Consider the following 24,532-nt stretch of genomic DNA (forward strand, 5'->3'; position numbering starts at 1 on the left):
AATATACCAACCATTTCCATGTCCCAAAAAAGTTTCCACACTTTTATATTTTCTTTGGAAATGGTGAAGGTGGGAGTAGTAGTAATTAGGCATTAAAAAGTTGGTATGACGCTGGGAAATTGCATTGCAAACAAAGGTGACAATGTAGAAAAGTGATGTAATTTGTTTTTGAAATTCTTAATAAATAGAGTTTAAAAAAGTGCAGAAATTTTTTGAACGTCCCTTGTATTATGGTGCCCTGTAATGGGGGACTGCTTAGAAAAGGTGTTGTAATTTTTACTACAATGTGCATTTTTATCTCGTCTGAATTGTTCAGTTTGTAATTTTAAACTGTGGAGCAGAGGAGTAAATCAAGGAGGTTTGTCCCAAACATTACAGAGGGCACTGTGTAACAAATTATGAAAACAATTTAGTAATCATCTGCTTTAAAATAACTAGTCAGGCCTTTCATGCTTTTCATTATGTTTTCTTATGTGAACATTTAAAACTTTTACAGAAGCACAGAATGAGAATAGTACAGCTGTGAATTAACAATTTGTTATTCAAAAGATTTAGTTGAATAACATAGGGATGAGTGAAAACCCAAACCTTTTTTTTTTTATTTCTCCTTCACTGGATTGTTGAGGACAAAAAATGTGGCACAAAAGGTATAGTTTCCCATCCAGGGTCGTTTCCTGGCCTGCTCCAAATTGCTTAGGTTCTACTGAGCTCAGCAGTATGACAGATGGTGAATACCTTATTAATGTTAATACCTGATGCTAAAGTAAATACATTTTTTTGTTTTACTGTTTAAAATGTGGAATTGCAGTAGTATATTCAAGTCTGATAGGTAAGATAACACTCAGCCACAGAAACATCAAAAACACATGCTGACATGCTATGGAGCAAGATAATCTCAATGTTGATATTTTTGCATTCTATTTTCTGCCTTCTTTGGGAACAGTATGCTATTGTTTTCCATTCAGCAGTGTTGGAAACATTTTTAACTTAATGAAAATATAATGTAAGGACTGAATTGTGAGTGATGCAAAATCAATTGACCATTTTTTCCATTAGTAAAGGAATCAAATAGAGTGCTAGACATAATAAAATGGAGAATTCCAGCTGAGTCCAGATCTCGGTGCAGTTTGTTCCGTTAGCTAAATGCTACTGATGTTCTTTCTTCTGTGAGTTCACTGTGTCCATATACCCAGCAGACTGTACATCAAGCTCCACCTCTTTCCTGCCTCATTGATGGCTTTGTCCTGTATCTGGTTATGTGGTTTCTGTTTCTCAGAATGTTGTTTTTAACTGAACAGTTTCCTCTGTCTGTAACAAACTGTGTGTTGCTATGAAAAGAAAGAAGCAAATAACTCTCCATCTCTGTGTTCGTGATTTACTATACATTCAAGTACTGTAAAAAATAATCTGTATTCTATATTTATGTAAAGTTGAATTAGATTAAAATATGATTAAATAAACTTTATTAATCCCAAAGGGACATTTAGATGCTTACAGCAGCAGAGACATAAAAATCAAAGATACAGACTCACAGGGCAAATAATACAATAAAACAATTGATATATTAATAAATAATAAATATATAAGAAGAACTGTATACAATTCTCAGCTCCTCTCTAATGCCCTTGTGCTCACCTCCTACTCGCACATTTGCTCATCTTTTGAAATGAAGTGATTAATCACTGCCTATGTGGCTCAGCTCAGGGGTTAACTTTAAGAGACTGAACACCTTGTAAATATTTTTAAAGGTCGGCAATAGAAAACACTCATACTGCATCTCTGTCTGAGACAACCTGATTATCATTTAATCAATCCATCACTCATTGTTTATTTCATATACAGCATCAAAAGGTGTCTAACAAAGTACACAACATCGCTTACAATAAGCAAATGTAGAAGTTAATTCAAATGCCCTGTAAGTTAAAATGTAAAAGAATAATTTAGTATAAGTTTATTTAAATGCATATTCAATTATAGTAAATACATTTAAACTTGAAAAACATTGCTAAATAAGTAGCAGTAAAACGTTTTAATAGTACAACTGAGCTTGCAACAGTTTGGCTGGTATTAAAATGTCATTAATATAAATTAAAATTAATTCAAAGATAGACACAAGATGAGCATTAATACAGATGACAATTTGATAACAGATCTAGGGAGACTAATCCAGAATCTAGAAGCCCCAGATTTAATCGAGGGTTTAGCAAGATTTACCTTACAAGTTGTGAACGCCTAGATATACACTCACTGACTCCAGTTGTCACTGAAAGGAATGACTACTCATGGGTTTGTCAACAGCAAACAAACAGGTAACACTGCAAGAGATGTTGAAGCGCTGTCATGCTCATATTAATATTTGACTAGTGACCCTCACATCTTTGAGGTTAGATTTCCCAGTATTACTTTCTAATTTTACCTGTCAGAAAACCTGTTGCCTTTGACTAACAAATCAAAACAAATCTATAATACTTCTAAGGAGGTCAATTTCTAGCTCTTGATACACCTTAAAGGTCTGCTAGCTGCCTAAGTAAGTTGTGTCTTGGCTGCACCTTTGCAATTACACTCAAAATCCCCATTTGCCTCATTTGAAAGAGCAAGGAGACCAGAATTCACCCTGCTGTTTAGATCTTCCTATATTCAGAATATTCCTAATAAACCTAGTCCTTCGGCTTCTCTGCTGTGTATTATGAGATGTACATGATTATTTAGAGTAAAAACAGAACCAGGAGATACTTACATGAAGCAGAACATCAGTATGCAATTATCCATAAAGTACTTCCATATAAATGACATTTGACCTCATAAAATGCTTGTGCAAAAACTTTGCAAATCAGTAGGCCTGTTCCCATGGCTAAGCTGAGCAGGCTGCAAAAATCAAAAATTAAATTAAAAATTTCTATAGCAGTTTTTTATTGGTCAAAAGATGTTTGAAGGATATGGAGATACAAACTGAACAAAACACAGTAAGCCTGAAGTCCATAACAAGGCTACATTTTGCAACTTGTCTGAAAAATAGTGGAACATTTTTTCAGAAGTTACTATTGTACTTAGGTCTAAGCATTCAGGTGAATATTTCATGAAACGCAAAGTGTAATTTCTTTGTTGGCATCTTTGCTGGGATATAGTCACCTAGGAGCTCCACGAAGCATATCATTTTCCAACAAAAACTGTAATTTTAAAACGTGAAAATAAATTTTTATTTTTCAGACACCATGTGGAAATTCATTTTGCTCAGCATTTCAACATCATAGAATCAGAATCTAAACCTAACTTAATAGTGAATTTTCGACTCCATCCCCAAATTTTCATTTTCTCTGGAAGTAAATTTTTTTTTTAGATGCAAAGGCAGGTCAGGCAGAAAAAGACAAATGAGAAAGTAACCAAAATATAAGGGCAAAATGAGACTCACAAATTAAAGCCAAAAAAAGAGATCAAATACTGAATAGCAAAACCTGATGCTATGGCCTATTTGGAATTGAAGCTAAGTATATGAGAATTCAAGTTGAAGGGGGATTGTCTTCTGAAGGATAACTTTTTAAGTGACCACCGACATATTTATGATGTCACATACTGTGATGTAATTTATCCAATAATCGTGATCATGTGATGCATTTAGTCAAGAAACCAAGAAATGAAATGGGAATAAAATAAAATCTTTTTTAATTCACTCCTTAATGATCAAATGATCTCATAAACAGATTTTATGAAAAAAAAACCTTTAAATTGAGGTCCTTCTAAGGTGATATTCATTATGAGATGACCCAGTCCAGGGATTATATGTAATAAATAAGAATATATAAGAAGTCAGAATGTTTATCAATCCATTATCCAACCCGCTATATCCTAACTACAGGGTCACAGGGGTCTGCTAGAGCCAATCCCAGCCAACACAGGGCACAAGGCAGGAAACAAACCCCGGGCAGGGCGCCAACCCACCTCAGTCAGAATGTTTACTTCTGATTAAATTAACATTGAATCGAAAATATACCCTTGTACTTCCAAACCTGTTCTTTTAGTATGACACTTCATAATGTAAAGATCAAGTAAAAGAAATACTTTGTATGAAAAAATGAAATCTAAATATATTGTAACTACAGATTACTCAATAACATTGATAGATGATCCTAGAAAGAGATGATGGTAGTTAAACTAAGCAGGCCAGAATTTCAGGACAGACAGCTCATGATATTGAATATATTAGAAGTTTATTAAGGAAGCCTGGGGTGTCAAATGGGCTAACCATGCATGAGCTTATAAATTGGAGGAATTTTAACTGTTAAAATTAGCCAAATTATCTTTGAAATAAATCTAATGAAACTGATTAAACTGAAAACTTCTGAAGACTGAAAAAATATGCACCATATCTGAAAAAGCAGAAATGTAGAATCTGTGAACTGACTAAATGCACAATGTAGTTTGTGGTGTGCGAAAAAAACAGAAAATAGAAAAGCAGGTGTGGATTATTTACTAAGAACAAAAAAGACAGCTGTGCAGAGAGATGAATACCAATGAGTTTGTGCAACGCATCATGACCTACTGACCTAAAGCAGCAGGGCTTGGTCTAGTGATGGGAAAGGACATTTAGACATGCTTATTGATGTTTGCTTCTTAATTGATTAAGCAATGTACGATGCTTCAGAGTTTTTGAACTGTATAAGCAGGCTACGTTTAGACATACTGCAATACTTGGGGGTTTACTTTAGTATTGGTAAAATGGAACTAAACACTATAGCAGACTTGTTCACAGTCATTTATTTATTATTAGATGGGCATGGTGTGAATGCATTATGAGGCTCATCATGAAAACTCGATATTAAAAGGCTCTTTTGTTTTCAAGCATCCTGGTTTCAGTTCCTAAGAAATAGAACCTGAAAGATGCAGGGGTCAAACCCTTGTCATCTCTCTAGTCAACTGATAGAAAGGAATGGTTTCTTTTGGCAGAAGCGTCCATAACTATTAGCAGTCATTAATAATTATGAAAAATTATATTTATCATAAATCCATTTATTTTAAGACATGTAAGAGTGTTTTTTTTATATGTATAGTAGTAATAATAATAAAAATAATGTATTTATAGTGTATCTTTCCCAATGCTTAAAAAGCATCATAAGCAATTAAAAGGAAATAGGAGGTAAAACAATACAGAACAGTACAATAAATAGCACTAAACAAAGGTAATGCAAAAAGCATTAAACAGCAAATAAAAGACAGCTTGAACTAAAGAAAAAATGTTGATAGCAAAAGTAAACAATTAATAGGGAAAATACAGTGCTAGTAGACATTGAACATACCCTAATATTTCAGTTACATTACAAGAGTTACATCATAAGTACCCAGACTGAGAAGATAAAAGTTGCATTTTTAAAAAATGTGTGTACTTCTTTGAAATAATGTCCTGATTTTGCACTTCTAGCTATCCTTAACTTTACAAACAATTCATCTCTCCGTTCATCATTGAACCTGTCTACTTCCAATCTCAATTTAAGTAAATGTAAGAATATTTTTAAATTGTATCTCCAGTTTGTATTTACTTCTTACTGAACACTTGTCAGTGTGGGCAGTGCTGTATAGTAGGTAAGGCACTGGACTTAAAGCCATGAGACCACTGATTCAATTCCAGACCATGAGCAGGACACATAACATGTCCTTGATTCAATTGTTGAAGATGTGTGAATGATTTTACCTTATGGTGATCTTGTAAATCACCTTGTATAAAGGTATCAGTCAAATTTACAATAACAATATTTTAGTGTGCATAGGATGCATTCTGATTTTGCTCACATTATATAGTGCTCCGTGAAGTGTGCCATACAAAAATAAACTAAATTAAACTTAATTACATTTTTGAAAACTGACTGATTTAAAATACATGTAATACATGTATAGAGTATATACTGTACATATATCTACATGTGAACAGAACTTGGTAGAAATAAATTAAAGTTAACAGGGATTTCAAGATAATGTATTTTTTATTAATTACATTAATTAAGGAAAAAGGGAAACAAACAAATGATAATAAGGAAATAAAGGAAAGATCCTGTCCCACTGGCAAAAAAAACAGTCTAGAACTCAACACCCCTTCATTCAGTGATGGTTGAAAATGGAAGCAGAGAAAATAAAGAGGCACTGTGCTAATGGCACTCTGCCCTACACACCAAACTAAAGCAAAGCAAACAGTTCTTAATAAATGCAACACCATTTTCAAGATAATAGTTTGTAATAGATTAATACAAGCAGCTGAAGGTTCTAACAAGATTGACTATATAATAAAACACTTAGGTCTATGTGACCAGTCCCTCAGAGCAATCTCATTGGTCAATTTAGCTTTGGTGACATGAAGAAAGAGGAAGTGTGAGATGTATGAGGAGGAGTAAAGGCAAATGCTGAGAGAGTCGGCCTTCAAAGATGGAAAGTGTAAAGCCGAACAGAAAAGACACCTCAGAAATAATGATGAAGTCTAGGAAGAAATGTTTACGGTAATGTGCGCATGAGAGGGCGCCCTGGTGAAGATACGTTCAGACACACACGAATACAGAGGAAAGGTGCTGAACATATGCATAGAACAAAGAAAGCAAATATTTTTAAATGACTCTGTTACCTGTCTTGAACAGGTACTGTGGCTAGTTATTTATAAAATAAATTATTCCAGGTATCCATTGAACATTGAGTTTGTTTTTTCCAGTAAGATGCTAGGAGGAATTAGCAGCTGCAGAGCTTATTATTATCAACTTCTTATTTAGGATAATATTTAATACTGTACACGGCAAGAGTAAGGTAATATATATAAGGTGGCTATACAGTAAATCTCATATAAGAATTTATTATGGTGCCTAGTCAGTACTGAAGCATACTGTTTATTTTTTATTCAATGTTCTTTGAACACTATAGGGTATCTGAGAGTTGAAATAACATAAATGCAACATACTGTATATTGAAAGACTTTTTGGTCAGCACTTGCATAAATGTGTATGTCATTTTTTTAGATATACATTGGACTCTTAGTGATCAACAAGCTGCATTTATATTAAAAAGTAAAGTATGGTGTAGCACTGCATTCATAACAGATCCCTCCACATTTTATATATTTCAACTGTTTAGTCTAATTCAAAATAAAAAAAAAATCACCTGGGTAAAGTAAGCAAAAGTAGTGATTAGCACAGATTAAAAACAAACTCTTCTATATATAAAGAAACACTGATACATTATTTTCCTGTCATAATAATCAGTAAACATTTAAACACTCTATATACTGTATAAATATTGCATTTCAATAAAAAGTGTATTTTTAGAACGTGCTATAACATTATGCAATATGTAAACCTGTTAAAATGCAGTGCGTTTTCTTCTCATTTTATCACATAATTTCATCTCAAGGATAGGGCTGTGAGCACAATGGCTGAAGTATGAGGATAAAAGGGAACTGAAATCTGGTTGATGCTAATTTGCTTCTCAGACTTACTCCACTGAATTTCAAAACTAATGTTAAACAATGCTTAGTAATTCAACTTGCACAAAAACTTTTCACGATCAGTAACTAGTAGAGTAGTACTATATTGTACATTTTATTATTATAGTGTACATAAAAAAATGTATATTTTTTAACAATGCTACAGGACTTCCCTACAAACCTTCCAGGGTTCTGCTGCAGATGACCATCCCTAAAGCATGATGTTGCCACCATGGTGCAGATGGTGTGTATTTGAAAATATGCATGCAGTGTTTGACTTAAGCCAAACATTTAGTCAGATATCCAAAAGATATCCAAAAGGTCTAAGTTTTGTCTGATCAGACCTTAGAACTTTTTTCTAGCAGACATCATTGCTTTCAGGCAAGCTCTAGCCAAGATGTCATCCATCCATCCATCCATCCATCCTCTTCCTCTTATCCAAGGTTGGGTCGTGGGGGCAGCAGCTTGAGCAGGGATGCCCAGACTTCCCTCTCCCCGGCCACTTCTTCTAGATCTTCCGGGGTAATCCCGAGGCGTTGCCAGGCCAGCCGGGAGATATAGTCCCTCCAATGTGTCCTGGGTCTTCCCCGGGGCCTCCTCCTGGTTGGACATGCCCGGAACACCTCGCCAGGGAGGCATTCTGATCAGATGCCCGAGCCACCTCATCTGACTCCTCTCGATGCGGAGGAGAAGTGGCTCTACTCTGAGCCCCTCCCAGAGGACTGAGCTTCTCACCCTACCTTTAAGGGAAAGCCCAGACACCCTGCGGAGGAAACTCATTTCAGTTGCTTGTATTTGCGATCTCGTTCTTTCGGTTACTATCCATAGTTCATGACCATAGGTTAAAGGGTAGGAACGACATTCGACTGGTAAATTGAGAGCTTTGCCTTACGGCTCAACTCCTTTTTCACCACGGCAGACTGATGCAGAGCCCGCATCACTGCGGACGCAGCATCAATCCGCCTGTCGATCTTACGCTCCATTCTTCCCTCACTCATGAACAAGACCCCGAGATACTTGAACTCCTCCACTTGGGGCAGGATGTCGTTCCCAACCCTGAGAGGGCACTCCACCCTTTTCCGGCTGAGGACTATGGTCTCGGATTTGGAGGTGCTGATTCCCATCCCAGCCACTTCATACTTGGCTGTGAACCGATTCAGAGAGAGCTGAAGATCACGACCTGATGAAGCAAACAGGACAACATCATCTGCAAAAAGCAGTGACCCAATCCTGACTCCACCAAAACAGACCCCCTCAACACCGTGGCTGCGACTAGAAATTCTGTCCATAAAAGTTATGAACAGAATCTGTGACAAAGGGCAGCCCTGGCGAAATCCAACTCTCACTGGAAACGGGTTCGACTTACTGCTGGTAATGCGGACCAAGCTCTGACACCGGTTGTACAGGGACCGAAGAGCCCTTATCAAGGGGTCTGGTACCCCATACTCCTGGAGCACCCCCCACAAGATTCCCCGAGGGACACTTTTGAACGCCTTTTCCAAGTCCACAAAACACATGTAGACTGGTTGGGCAAACTCCCATGCACCCTCCAGGACCCTGCTAAGAGTGCAGAGCTGGTCCACTGTTCCACGACTAGGACGAAAACCACACTGTTCCTCCTGAATCCGAGGTTTGACTATCCGGCGGACCCTCCTCTCCTGAACCCCCGAATACAGATTTCCAGGTAGGCTGAGGAGTGTGATCCCTCTGTAGCTGGAACACACCCTCTGGTTCCCCTTCTTAAAGAGGGGGACCACCACCCCGGTCTGCCAATCCAGAGGCACTGTCCCCGATGTCCATGCGATGTTGCAGAGACATGTCAACCAAGACAGTCCTACAACATCCAGAGCCTTGAGGAACTCTGAGAGTATCTCATCCACCCCAGGGCCCTGCCATCAAGGAGTTTTTTTACCACCTCGGTGACCTTAGTCCCAGAGATGGGGGAGCCCACCTCCGAGTCCCCAGGCTCTGCTTCCTCATTGGGAGGCATGTTAGTGGGATTGAGGAGGTCTTCGTAGTACTCCCCCCACCGACCCACAATGTCCCGAGTCGAGGTCAGCAGCGCACCATTCCCACCAAATACAGTGTTGACACTGCACTACTTCCCCCTCCTGAGACTCCGGACGGTGGACCAGAATCTCCTTGAAGCTGTCCAAAAGGCGTTCTCCATGGCCTCCCCAAACTCTTCCCACGACTGAGTTTTTACCTCAGCAACCACTGAAGCCGCATTCCACTTGGCCTGCCGGTACCAATTAGCTGCCTCTAGAGTCCCACAGGACAAAAGGATCCGGTAGGACTCCTTCCTCAGCTTGACGGCATCCCTCACCACCGGTGTCCACCAACGGGTTTGGGGATTGCCGCTACGACAGGCACTGACCACCTTATGGCCAGAGCTCCGGTCAGCCGCCACAACAATAGAGACACGGAACATGGCCCATTCGGATTCGATGTTCCCCCCACCTCTCTCGGGACGTGGTTGAAGTTCTGCCGGAGGTGTGAGTTGAAGCTACTTCTGACAGGGGACTCTGCCAGACGTTCCCAGCAGACCCTCACAACATGTTTGGGCCTACCAGGCCTGACCGGCATCCTCCCCCACCATCAAAACCTACTCACCACCAGGTGGTGATCAGTTGACAGCTCCGCTCCTCTCTTCACCCGAGTGTCCAAGACATGTGGCCGCAGGTCCAACGACATGACCACAAAATCGATCATCGAACTGAGGCCTAGGGTGTCCTGGTGCCAAGTATGCATATGAACACCCCTATGCTTGAACATGGTATTCGTTATGGACAATCCATGACGAGCACAGAAGTCCAGATCGGGGGGGCCATTCCTCCCAATCACGCCCTTCCAGGTTTCACTGTCATTGCCCACATGAGCATTGAAGTCTCCTAGCAGTACGAGGGAGTCCCCACAATGTATGCACTCTAGCACCCCCTCCAGGGACTCCAAAAAGGGTGGGTACTCCAAACTGCTGTTCAGCGCATACGCACAAACAACAGTTAGGACCCGTCCTCCCACCCGAAGGTGGAGGGAGGCCACCCTCTCGTCCACCGGGGTAAACCCCAATGAACAGGCTCCAAGTTGGGGGGTACTAAGTATGCCCACACTCGCTCGGCGCCTCTCACTGGGAGCAACTCCAGAGTGGTAGAGAGTTCAGCCCCTCTCAAGGAGATTGGTTCCAGAGTCCACGCTGTGCGTCGAGGTGAGTCTGACTATATCTAGCTGGAACCTCTCGACCTCGCGCACTAGCTCAGGCTCCTTTCCCTTCAGAGAGGTGACACTCCACGTCCCAAGAGCCAGCTTCTGTAGCCGAGGATCGGACCGCCAAGGTCTCCACCTTCGGCCACCACCCAACTCACACTACACCCGACTTCCTTGGCCCCTCCTACAGGTGGTGAGCCCATGATAAGGGGGACACATGTTGCCTCTTCGGGCTGTGCCCGGGCTGAACCACATGGGTGCAGGCCCAGCCACCAGGCGCTCGCCATCGAGCCCCAACTCCAGGCCTGACTCCAGAGGGGGAGTCAAGGGAAAATGTTGTCCAAGGTTTCTGTTCTTCATAGGAGGTTTGGTTGAACCTCTCTTTGTCTCATTACTCACCTAGGACCAGTTTGCCTTGGGTGACCCTACCAGGGGCATAAAGCCCCGGATAATAGAGCTCCTAGGATCATTGGGACACGCAAACCCCTCCACCACAATAATGTGGCAGTTCGAGGAGGAGAGCCAAGATGTCATTTGTTTTTTTTTTTACATTGGCTTTATCTTTGCCACTCTCTCACAAAACTGTGACTGATGAACAGCCTGGGTTGTTTGCCTAGTCTTCCCAATTTCTGCCACTTTAGATTGTAAATTCTTCAGCATCCCGATAGGTCTCTTATTGGCCTACCTCATTAGTCTTCTTCTTGCACAATCATTCAGTTTTTGTGGATAATCTGCTTTAGGCAGTTTTACCTCTGAACCATTTCTTAATGTACCCCAGGGGATATCTAGTGACTTGGTTTATTTATTGTATCCATTTCTTGAATTTCTTTTCAATCATCTCTTCACAGAGCTGCTTAAAACGTTCTTTGTCTTCATTGTGTAGGTCAGGTCATGATACCACTCAATACTCAATATAAGTTGGCCCTTCTGGATAAGGTACATTTATACTACAGTCAATTGAAATCCCTGACAGGGGAATCTGCACTGAACTAATCATGTGACCTCTAAAACCAGCTGACTCCACCAGTGGTGATTTAGATGTGTCACATTAAAGGGCGCAAATACCTATGTAATCAGATATTTCACATTTTATATTTTTATTTGAATTAGATCACTTTGCAGAGATCTTTTTTGCACTTTGCCATCAGTGTCAAGCCAAATAAAATTACTCATGCCTCAGTGTTGTATAGCAATAAAATGTGAGCTTTTCCAAGGCAGTAAATATTTTAGTTGCCACTGTAAACACAGGATTATCCGAAAACTTATCTGGGGTTAAAAAATGTTTTCTTTAAATACATATTGACATTAAAACATCTTTTTAAGAAAATATGTTGAAAAGTCTCAATTTTATTATTCTTTATTTAGCAGATATGTGTATCCAAAGCAACTTAAAAGATAAGGTTACATTACAATTTTTTATATATATTTGCATTATTTAACTGTAGCCTAAGCAGTCAAATCTCTTACTCAGGATAACTCACTGAGTCAGTGATAAGGAGTTCATTGGCAGCCATATAATTTAGTATTGCCTACTGTCATGTGTATCTTTCGATGAAGGTAGAGTTGATTCTGTCTCTATTCAGTTTTTTCAAATGGAAATTGCCCAATAATTTTTTCAGGATATTTTTGATGCAGCTTTACATTGTTTGTATTTGTATTCATACTCAGCCAAAGGGGTAATTGTCTACTTTAGTAGTTGATTTATAGGCACAATATGAAAACCACTGCTCATTAGGATTCTTTCTTGTTAGTACAATTTCTTTTTATAGGTAAGATGGAAAATGTGGAAGCTTTCTAAATATTCTAATAGACATATCACTATCACACTTCTTAAATTAAAAATGATGTCATGCTTTAAACTCCCTGATTTTAATGGTTTAGCACATTAAAATATATCAATCAATCAACATTTATTTATATAGCACATATTCATACAAAAAATGTAGCTCAAAGTGCTTTACAAAATGAATAGAAAAATAGAAGACACAATAAAAAATAAACATAAGTCAACATTAATTAACATAGAATAAGAGTAAGGTCCAATGGCCAGGGGACAGAAAAAACAAAAAACTCCAAAGGCTGGAGAAAAAAATAAAATCTGTAGGGGTTCCAGACCAAGAGATTGCCCAGTCCCCTCTGGGCAATCTACCTAACATAAGTCAAACAGTCCTCTTTGTATTTAGGGTTTTCATGGAAAGACCTGATGATGAAGGTCACGTAGACTTCTGGCTTTCAGTCCATCAATGTTGGTGCATCATGATGCTTTGAGTAGGTGGTGGTGGCAGGCCGGCCACCACCACAAAACCGGAAAAAGAAACAGAAGAGAGAGTTGGGGTCAGTACGGATTTTGGAGCCACTGTGAATAGTTATTATGAAGAATTGAACATACAGAGTATCAGTATTAAGTTAAAGTGAAGTTATAAAAAGGCCATGTTAAAGTAATGTGTTTTCAGCAGTGTTTTAAAGTGCTCCACTGTATTTGCCTGACAAAATTCCTATTGGCAGGCTATTCCAGATTTTAGGTGCATAACAGCAGAAGGCCGCCTCACCACTTCTTTTAAGTTTAGCTTTTGGAATTATAAGGAGACACTCATTTGAAGATCTAAGGTTACGATTTGGAATATAACGTGTCAGGCATTCCGATATATAAGATGGAGCGAGATTATTTAAGGCTTTATAAACCATAAGCAGTATTTTAAAGTCAATCCTGAATGACACAGGCAACCAGTGTAGTGACATCAAAACTGGAGAAATGTGTTCGGATTTTCTTTTCCCAGTTAGGATTCTAGCAGCTGCATTCTGCACTCGTTGCAAATGATTTATGTCTTTTTTGGGTAGTCCTGAGAGGAGTGCGTTACAGTAATCTAGTCTACTGAAAACAAAAGCGTGAATTAATTTCTCAGCATCTTTCAATGATATAAGAGGTCTAACTTTAGCTATGTTTCTTAAGTGAAAAAATGCTGTCCTAGTGGTCTGATGAATATGCAATTTATAATTCAGATTACAGTCAACGGTTACCCCTAAATTTTTTACTTCCGTCTTAACTTTTAATCCTAGTGCATCAAGTTTATTTCTGATAACCTCACTGAATCCATTATTGCCAATTACTAAAATTTCAGTTTTCTCTTTATTTAGTTTGAGAAAATTACTATTCATCCATTCAGAAATACCAGTAAGACATTGTGTTAGTGAATTGAGAGAGTCGGGGTCATCAGGTGCTATTGATAAGTACAGCTGTGTGTCATCAGCATAGCTGTGGTAACTCACGTTGTGCCCTGAGATAATCTGACCTAACGGAAGCATGTAGATTGAGAATAACAGCGGACCCAGGATAGAGCCTTGTGGAACACCATATCGGATATCATGTGTCTTTGAGATTTGATTACCACAACTCACAAAGAATTTTCTACCTGCCAGGTAGGATTCAAACCAATTTAAGACACTGCCAGAGGCCCACCCATTGACTAAGGCGATTTCTAAGAATATTATGATCAATGGTGTCAAATGCAGCACTCAGATCTAAGAGGATGAGAACAGATAAATGGCCTCTGTCTGCATTTACCCATAAGTCATTTACTACTTTAACGAGTGCAGTTTCTGTGCTGTGATTTGTTCTAAAACCTGACTGAAATGTATCAAGAATAGCATGTTTATTGAGGTGGTCATTTAACTGCATAATGACTGCCTTCTCTAGAATTTTACTTAAGAAGGGCAGGTTAGAGATGGGTCTAAAATTTTCAAAGGCAGAGGGTCAAGATTATTTTTTTGAGCAGGGGTTTAACTACAGCAGTCTTAAGACAGTCTGGAAAGACCCCCGTATCTAATGACGAATTAACTATGTCCAGAATATTGTCAATTAGAACGCCTGATATTTCTTTGAAAAACCTGGTTGGTATTGGGTCAAGGACGCAGGTGGAGGGTTTCAGTTGAGAGATTATACTATGTAATTCAGGTAAATCTATCCTGGTGAAAGCATTTAATTTGTTTATAATGGGGTACCGGGGCTTTGGAAGTTCTGCAGTGTTGGAGAGATATACTATGTTATTTCTAATATCATTAATTTTTTGATTGAAAAATACAGCAATGTTCTCACAGGTTTCGCTGGAAGTATTCTGGGGGCATTCCTTTGTGTTACCTGGGTTTAACAGACGGTCAATTGTTGAAAATAAGACTCTGGGATTACTAGCATTGTTATTTATAATCTTAGAGAAATAGCAGCGCCTCTCAAGACGGACAGTGTTATTGTATTCTGTTATTTTAGCCTTCAATATCTCATAATGGATAGTTAGTTTAGTTTTCCTCCACATTATTGTTCAGAGAGGTGATACAGTGCATTGCCACACCCACCACATGACAAACCAATTTAGGATCCCAGATTAAAGACCGGAGTGCAGCCATGCAACGGGTGACACCTCAGCACCACACTAGTTCAGATAGAATGTTCAGAAATCTAAAAAATATTAGGTGTGCTTAAAGAATATTAATATGAGTGAAGGATGTGCTGTCTTTCATACATGCCTTCCAAACATTTATTAATTATCTTGCACAGACTTCCTATTGACTCCACCAATCACCTAAGCAGGAATATTCTTTAGCAAAGCAATTTAGTAGTTTTATTTTAATGAGTGCAGAGCAATGGTTTTAGGACATGCATACAAAATTGTAATTAACACAACCATGGCACAGTGAACATTTTCTTTGCTTGTAATTTAATGCCAATTAATGGTATATTTGGACAGCAGCTGAATGTGCCTCCCATACAGTTAATATACAGTTAATGTAGCCATTTATTCTTTGTATAATACAGACAATTGTTATTTTAGATATTTGTCAGTAGCAACGGCTTCCAGGAATACGTGTTAAGTGCTCTGCATGATATATATCGATTTGCCACAGAAGTTTTCTGCAGAAATTCAATTTGAATGCAATTTACTTCTCACTAATATAAAATGTATGAAGCCACGGACATGACAAGGATGACTAAAAAGGGAAAAAAAATAAAAAGAAAGAGAAAAAAGAACTACTGACTTAGCAGTCACAGTCAAAATGAGACATTATGCTGACATACAGTATTGCTGTTGGTAATACTGAATACTTCATTGGCAGATAGTAAACAGTGTTAGTGTGTCAGGGAGAGGATGTGCAGCATTGTTTATAATGGCACTAGGTATTGCTTTCATTTTCCAGAGTGTGCCCCATATACTAAGCTTGACCTTTTAATTGGTCTGTTGATTCGGTGGACTTCTCTTGAAGTAATGTTACCAGCCCAGCAGAACACAGCATAAAAAACTATACTGGCCATCACAGAGATGTGAAGGATGACACTCCCCATGTTAAAGTATCACAGCCTCCTAAGGAAGCACAGTCTGCTGTGCCCTTTCTTTTATAGTTACTCTGTGTTCCAATACCAGTCCTACATGTCATTTATGTGGACACCCAAGCACTCGTAGGAGTGCACCACCTCTACATTCATTCAGTCCATTCAATATGTATGAGGGGACTGAAAAGTCAGTCTAATCGCATTTGACCTTGTATTATATTAGATATCAGGACAAAAAAAAACTGTGAATGTTATTAGAATAACCTATCATGTTTTGGTGGTAGCTCTGGCACAGCTTATTGCATTAACTCCCTGAATTTCATTCACAAGATATAAATCATTTTAGTAACTGTTTATTTGATTCCCAACTTGAATTGATTTATGATTTTGAAATTTTACAATGTGATGTGCTTTGCCCTTTTTTTTAAATGAAACTTCCTATTAGAGTTTATTCTAATTTAAGCTTTGCTCCAATATCATGCTGTTTAATCATAAGACATTTCCCAGAAACAGGCTTGAAACAGGAAAAGTCCACAAAATAAATTAAACTGTAAAAATTTGAGATAGACTTTGGACAGATCTCAGTCTGATAAGCTTCACCCAGTTTTGAGTTGTATGATTTTAAATGTCAGATTTGTTTGTTTATTTTACTATCTATCTATCTATCTATCTATCTATCTATCTATCTATCTATCTATCTATCTATCTATCTATCTATCTAAAAAGCTTTTGTAAGAAGCTAAAACTCCCTCTGGGGATGAATAAAGTTTTATCTACCTATCTATCTGAACATTAAATTATAGTGCTGCTGTTTCCAGGAATCTGCATTTCACATGAAAGAAAATAGGGTAATATTTTCAGGGCAGAACACTGTGTTTTTCTTTCTTTTTGTTTTGTAACAACACTAAAGAGGACAAAGTATACAGGACAGGAGAAGTAAATCAAGGTGAATCAATTTAATTCAAATTACCCTGAAGCAAAATACCAATGACTTTTAATATGCTACAGCTGTGGTAATAAATGTACTGTCATTGCAAACATGTATCATAGCACAGATAATGTCAAGACAATAATGTAAGGAAAAGTGCCTTTAATTACATATCTATTGTAAAATTATTCCTAAACTTTAAATACACATTTATTTTAGATGTATGGCTCTCATTGTGGGGAATTTTTGTTCAATAAATAATGCCATGAAAAACAACATTCTCAGACCTCCATAAACCCATCAGGGTCATGGATGAAAGCCATGCAAGTAGCATCAGGCGTCAGTTAGAAATCAGCCTTAAAAACAATATTAGTCTGTCTAGAGCTTTGGGGCAGTGTAAAAAACAACTTAATTCCCCTAAAAATACAGTAATGTTTCTTGAGAAAAATGAATATTTTGAAAAATATATATTTTAAGAAATAATTGGAAACAATGTTTGCTAAGGTGTCTATAACTCTGGCATATACTTTGTGAAGAATGTGCATGACATTTTGTACTTATATACATCCCTCTCACTTTCACGCCTCTTTGAGCCAATCTATACCTGAATGGAGAATGCTCATGAGACTCAGGAAACGTCAGGGAGCATGAACAGGCTATAAGCATCAGGTCTCCTCTCAATATTTAAGGCCTGCTCTTCGAACATTGCAAGATTTTTAATTTTATTGAACTTGTTCTCTGTACCATCATTTCTAAAACAATTTTAGAAATTGGCAGACTAAATCCATAATAATATACTATGAAGAACAAAGGGAAATTATTAAAATTACTAATAATGACTACATATACAGTATATCTATCATTGTATGTTAGTGTTACTAATATTAATAAACAGTGGAAAGCTATAAGTCCAGACAGTGTTGTCAATGTTTGGTAATTTTCATTCTTCCATAGATAGATAGATAGATAGATAGATAGATAGATAGATCCAGAAGGAAAATGTAAAAATACCAGCAAGATTTACACAATATAGAATATTAAGACAAAAAGTGCAGATTAAAATAAAATGCAAACAACAACTGGAAGAAATGAGACTTTATAAAGTGTGATGGCTGCAGTGCTCATGAATCAGTCTATCACTAAATTTTCTTCTCTTTTTAACCAGAACAGTATGCAGAGAGTAAGTATCATTTTCCTTGATTTTCAATAATTTGGGACTTGTCCCTCTCTTGTATACTGCTTCCAGAGAGTCCAAATTGACTCTCAGGAGACAGTAAGCCTTACATATTACTTTGACTTAGCAGACCTTACATATAGTAATGCTGTCGCCCCAGCATATTGGTGATTGCACATATACAATACAGTAAAGGACCACAACAGAGGTTTTCATACTCCAAACAAACTGAGCCTTCTACAGAAAGAAGCAACTCGGACCATGCTTCTACAGAACATTAGTGTTGGTAGTACATCTACTTGTAGATTACCACCTGTATAGCCTCTACATAAATTGTGACAGAAGATGTAAGAGCCTACCTCCACCAAAGGCCTGTATTCATCACTCTACCTTCCAGTAATATACCCCTTTGGTTCTATATCATCAGGGAATTTATGCAGATTACAGTGTCGTACCTAATGTCTGAAGCCTTGCAACTGTACAAACTTTAGATAGGCTGTGCTGAACATGTCTTAAAAATAAAAAAAACAAGATCCTCATAGTGCTTCCTGCTTTGCTTTCTCTAAAATTAATCTCTGTTCAGCAGTCAGATAACAGTGTCTTGAACTCCAGTTAGATCCTGGTAATAATACTGAGTCAACAAGATGTATGAATTGAACCAAGACTACCCTATCCACAGTCTTTATGATAGGTATGGTAAGAGCCACAGGTCCATCTTTTAGAAACTTCCAATTGACTTTTTCCCTGAGAAGGCAGGATGTTTTCCACACCAATGGCAACTTTTCCAGGTTCAAGCTCAGGTTGAAAATGCAGTATGTTGGATAACTTCAAAAGGTTCCCCACATACATTTTAAGAAACTTAGAACTCATGTACTCGTAGATATAATTTAACACCAATTTTGTATCCATAGGGTATGGTGTCTCTTTTGATCATTCTAATTTGGGAATGTGAAAGCTAGCTACTACTCCAGCAAGAGCAATATTCCCTTAGCTCAAGTAGAAAAGTTGCATAAAATCATGTTTGGATGAAGTACTGAATTTAAATCCCAATCAACTAATGCAATGTATTACACTACTTTGTGTGATCAACTTGATACTAAAATCAATGCATAAATGTTATCCCTTTACTAAACCACAGAAAACTAATCAAGTTGTAGATAGAAATACAGACAACAAGCATAAAAAATGAGCTACCAAGAGGTCACACTGTTTAATAGCAACTGTGCTAAGTTAATAAAAAATTAAAAAATCAAGAAAAAAACAATGCCAGTGCACCTTGTGATATTTGGTCAGCAACTGATGTCCATCTGTGAAACCATAAGGGGCCCCATGTATAAACGGTGCGTACGCACAGAAATGTTGCGTAAGAACTTTTCCACGTTCAAATCACGATGTATAAAACCTACACATGGCGTATCAGCCACGCACTTTTCCACGGTACCTCATACCTCGTCGTATGCAAGTTCTCCGCTCAGTTTTGCAGACTGGCGGCACCCAGCGTCAAAGCAGTGCTACTGTTCCTGTGTGGTTACACCTTATTTTTCTGCTTTATAAATACACTGAAATTAACCTCATATTGTTTATTAGTGTAACGCATCTGATTGTAATAAACTTGTAACAATATAATGGTCCAGGGAATAGCCATAGTATTCCAAATACCATAACTGCTTTAGCGTTGTTACTCTCACTTCGCCTTCTTCTTCTTCTTTCAGCTTCTCCCATTAGGAGTTGCCACAGCGGATCATCTTTTTCCATATTACTCTCACTGCACCACTCGGAGTATTTATATCACTGTATCTGAGTGTGAATCACAGTAGCAGCTGATCGGAAAGAGAATTATCGGTATACAGCTTCAAGGACACGCTGTCTCAGCCACTGCAAAACGTTTTAAAGCCTTTCCTGTACGGACCTTGCGATTCAGAAACAGTTTCATCCCAAGAACTTTAAATGCACTCAATCAATTGCACCTTGTAGAAATGTTTGTACTTATAAGTACAATCACCCCACTTGCACTACAGTTATAATATTACACAACCTGAGCCACTTTATAAAGTGCCTATTTACATATGATGACGATATCATTTTTAGGATGAAATGCAGCAAAATATATTTATTATATTATAGAGATAAAACTTTAACTTCATTTAAATAATCTATATTCTTCACTGGGAGTGTCGTGAAGGATAGAATAATTAAACATGTACTACGAAGATATTTTAATGTTCCTTAAACGTGTTTTGAAGAATCGGCGCTAAGCTTACAGATGGCTTAACTTCTGTTACAGAGCTGATTGTGTGGCGATCGGTTACTTGGGGGAAGAAAAGCAAACGCAGCGACAAATTTCGGCAAAAGTTAAATGCTTGTGTCATGAGCACGTGGCGGCTATGCAGTGTCTGCAACGGACGTGGCCATCTGTGCATAAGCTACCTTACTGACATTGGCGGGCAAAGGAGGCACCAACTCTTCTTCTGCCCTGTGCCACCACATGCCTGGAGCCGCCCCTGAGTACTGCTGCAATAAATTATTTCATCGAAGTGAAACATATGTTTAATAACGTGCTTTAACTCCTATCATCATAAAAATGATATCACGTATACATCTTAGTATTTTAGTTATTCAGAGAGCTGTAATATCACGAATGTAATGGATTCTGTGTCCAGTTGGAGGAAGAGAGCCGGTTTAAGAAGCAAGTAGTGATTCACACACACAGAGCACATAGAAGATCAAATACAAAACAAAGCATTTAACGTGCTACTTTAATTACGATGTGATTTGAGAAACTGGTTAATTAAACGATTTTAAGATGAAGTTTATGATGTTCTACTTTAATGACAAAATAAACTACGTGATTAAAGTGGAAATGTCAAGATTGAAGTTGACATTTCATGCTTTTTACCCACTGTGTGCCTTTTTTTCTCTGTACCCTAATAAGCTTTCATATGACACTCAGACAGTGGGCTACAACTCACAGCGACTTTGATATGTGACTTCTTTTTTATTTCCGACACTATGCAATTTTGTGAACGTGAGCTTTCAAGTTTCTCCAACACGCTATGTCACTCGATCAACTTCCTTTTGTTAATTATACCACGGTTTATTTGAACAAATAGTATGTTTTTCCTTTGCCTCCATTTGGTATTCGCTGAAATTTTTAGATTTTCCCCAGTGCTTTTCCCATTGTCTTTTCACAGAAGGCTGAGCTTAAGGGCGATTTATATTCATTTGCATATTCAAAGAGGCGTAATTCTGAGAGGAGTTGGGGCATTACATAAAGCACGTGCACGAGCGTTATTTTTCACGCTGATCGGGATTTATGTAGCGGAAGAACATGGAAGTTGGAGTACGCACAGATTCCAGCATCTGGATTTTTCTGTGCGTAAGCACATTTCGGCTTTTGTGCTTACGCCATGTTATAGTGCGAGTTCTACGCACGGCGTTATGCATGAGGCCCCAAGAACCAACCAAGTGCCCATGCTGAGAAATTGAGAATGCCATGTTTTCCCCCTTTTGATTTGATTTATTTATATCTTCACAGGGATAGATAGATAGATAGATAGATAGATAGATAGATAGATAGATAGATAGATAGATAGATAGATAGATAGATAGATAGATACTTTATTAATCCCAAGGGGAAATTCACATACTCCAGCAGCAGCATACTGATAAAGAACTATATCAAATTAAAGAGTGATAACAATGAAAAGCGCGTGCACAAGCGTTACTTTTCACGCTGATCGGGATTTATGTAGCAGAAGAACGTGAAAGTTGGAGTACGCACAGATTCCTGCATCTGGATTTTTCTGTGCATAAGCACATTTCAGATTTTGTGCTTATGCCATGTTATAGTGCGAGTTCTACGCACGCCGTTATACATGAGGCCTTTGGTGTTTAAGTCTAGGCATTTGAAGGGGCAAAGACAGAAGTGGGAGATTCCAATTCCACTTCTTGTTCTTCCAAGATGAGAGTGGAAAATCTAGAATCTGTAACCACAAAATCCTTCACTGGTTCACCCTTAAAACCTTTTTGTGAAAGAGACATATATGAATCAAACTTCTCACACAAATGTTGATTCCTGCTTTACACACAGTGCTATTGAGCATTACCATTTTTCTTTCACGGCCTTTCTAATTAAAAGAAGCAGTTCGAAAAATTGATGTAGCTATCTTAAAAATAAAAAACAGATTTGACCAGTTCCAAGGAACCAGACTAGAGCAGGGAGAAATGCTGATGTACCACTCTGATAAAACAAAAAACAAAATGGGTCAGTGACGAACAATAAAAATGGTGCTAATCCAAAATAATCCAACATCACTTTTGGCACTTTTGTTGTTCTTTGTTTTGCAGACTCTTGTGAAACTTAGGCCCTGGTTAGCAATGATTCATCACCTTCTTATTTTTCATTTTTATGGTGAAGTGGCCAGAAGGGGCTGGGCTTGCTCAAGATGTCAAGAGTGCTCTCAATGGGTGTCTTTTCTGGGCTGTGGAAAAAGCTAGCGACAGCACCCCCTCTCATCCTGGAATAGTAGCGCTTACCTGAGTCGAGCTTGACCAGGGACCCCTGGAGGGTATAGGCTTTTCTGTTGCTGCATTTCCCCCTTATTACAATCTGAACTTGCTATTGTGTGCTAGGTCAAAGAGAAGTGAAAAAAGACAGAATGATTGTAGAGTGAAAATCACTGTCCCTCTTTAAGTAAAAATAACTCAGGACAAATTCAATGTTTCAGTGACTTTTGTCAAAATGCGAGCCATGCTTTTTCTAACACAGATCCACATACATAACTAGCAACTTATCCACATTAACACATTTGCAGTACCCACTTTAATTTGCATACCATATTCATGTTTATTTAAAATTGTTTGATGTCTGTCAGAAATGTTTGTTTTCAATGTTGAACTCAAAGCAACTGTACGGTTTGTTTTTGGAAGCAAAGAACAAGCTCTTGCCATTACAAAGTCACAACTTCATATATTCAAGACAAAAGCAATCAGGTGTCCCTACATGTTTTTTTTACCTGTTTTTGCTTGGTTTGAAAAAAAGATTTATTTTTCTTATGTTGTTTTGAAACGTCCACTAGCTCTTATTCAGAATGACAAATGACATGTGAAACATGATTTTGTGTCTAGAAGAAGTCCATTTAACAACTTGAGGCATTGCAAGAACAGACATGCTCATTAAACTTTAAAGTAAAATGGAGCAACATTTAGTGTTTCTGGAATTAAGTAACATTTCAAACTTTATTACTCTGTGGCCACATTTCTCGAAATTAATGTTTATTTTATACCAGCATCTCATCAGAGCCAAAGATAAGATTGACTTCATTGGTAGGATTAGACATATCCTTAAGTATGCACTGTAAGAGTTTCAGACTATATGATAGGATACTGTATTTTGGCTTTTAGGACTCAGATTATGTCTTGGAGCCAGCTATACACCATTTTTCATAGGAGCTTAATGAATGTCAAAGAGGCATTGCAGGGAATAAGATGATGGAAATTTCACCAGCATCCTGGACTGTTGTCTTAAGGGTTTTGGATTAACTATTGCCTCGGGTGCTATAAATGTCTATCAACGGCAAAAACTTGTTGATCTGACGGGTAGATAAAGGAGACAAATAAATAAAGGCTGGTAGAACAAGTGTTTAGAGAAACAGAAGAATAGTTAAAGCTTGTTTGATGAATCATTGTGGTTTAAAAATTTATATCTAGTTGGCAATCACAGGGCGCAAGGCAGGAAACAAACCCCGGGCAGGGCGCCAGCTACATAGATCTTATGTTAGGTGTTACTTATAATTTATTGGACCGTAGTTATACCATAATAATATCATATAACAATTAAGGAAGACCCTTATGATGGTATAGTCATTTATATGATTCTTTTGCCCTTTGACTAAACAGCTAATTACTCATTGTTGAGTGTCTTATAACATCATTGAGTATAAAGACATTTTCTCCATTAACTCCACTATACTTCCCCTTACATTCACTGACTTGTCTGAAAACCACTGATACATCTTTTATAGAGCACCTTGCATATTCATATTCTTCTTCATCTTTTCCCACTTTTATATGGTGTGGTCAATGTACTTGAACAACCTTCTCCATAGAGGTCAGTCCTGCATTTCCTCACCACTCAAGCCCTTTTCCTTCAAATCCGCTTTAACTCTATTCACCCACTTCTGCTTTGGCCTCCTTTACTTTCTCTTTCCGTTAATTCCATTCCCATCACTCTTTTGCCCATGTATCCATCTTCTCTCCACACCACATGTACATACCACTTCAGCCTACTTTCTTGTACTTCCTTAGATATTCCTCACTTTTGTTGTATCTCAGATTGTCTCATTTGATATTCTGTCCTTTTTAATAACTCCACACATCCATCTCAACATTCTCATTTCTGCCACATCTAAAACCATGCATATTCAAATTGTTATTCCCTAATTAACCCTGTACCTA

The 24,532-nt window shown here is 38.0% G+C and overlaps 1 protein-coding gene across 1 annotated transcript in view; it reads left to right on the top strand.

Annotated features, from left to right (window-relative positions):
- Window positions 1-24,532, top strand: part of LOC120534916 (NF-kappa-B inhibitor delta-like) — a 181,030-nt gene that overhangs the window by 18,859 nt on the left and 137,639 nt on the right. The window lies entirely within an intron of this gene.

Source organism: Polypterus senegalus, chromosome 9, assembly GCF_016835505.1.
Source record: "Polypterus senegalus isolate Bchr_013 chromosome 9, ASM1683550v1, whole genome shotgun sequence".
NCBI lineage: Eukaryota > Metazoa > Chordata > Cladistia > Polypteriformes > Polypteridae > Polypterus > Polypterus senegalus.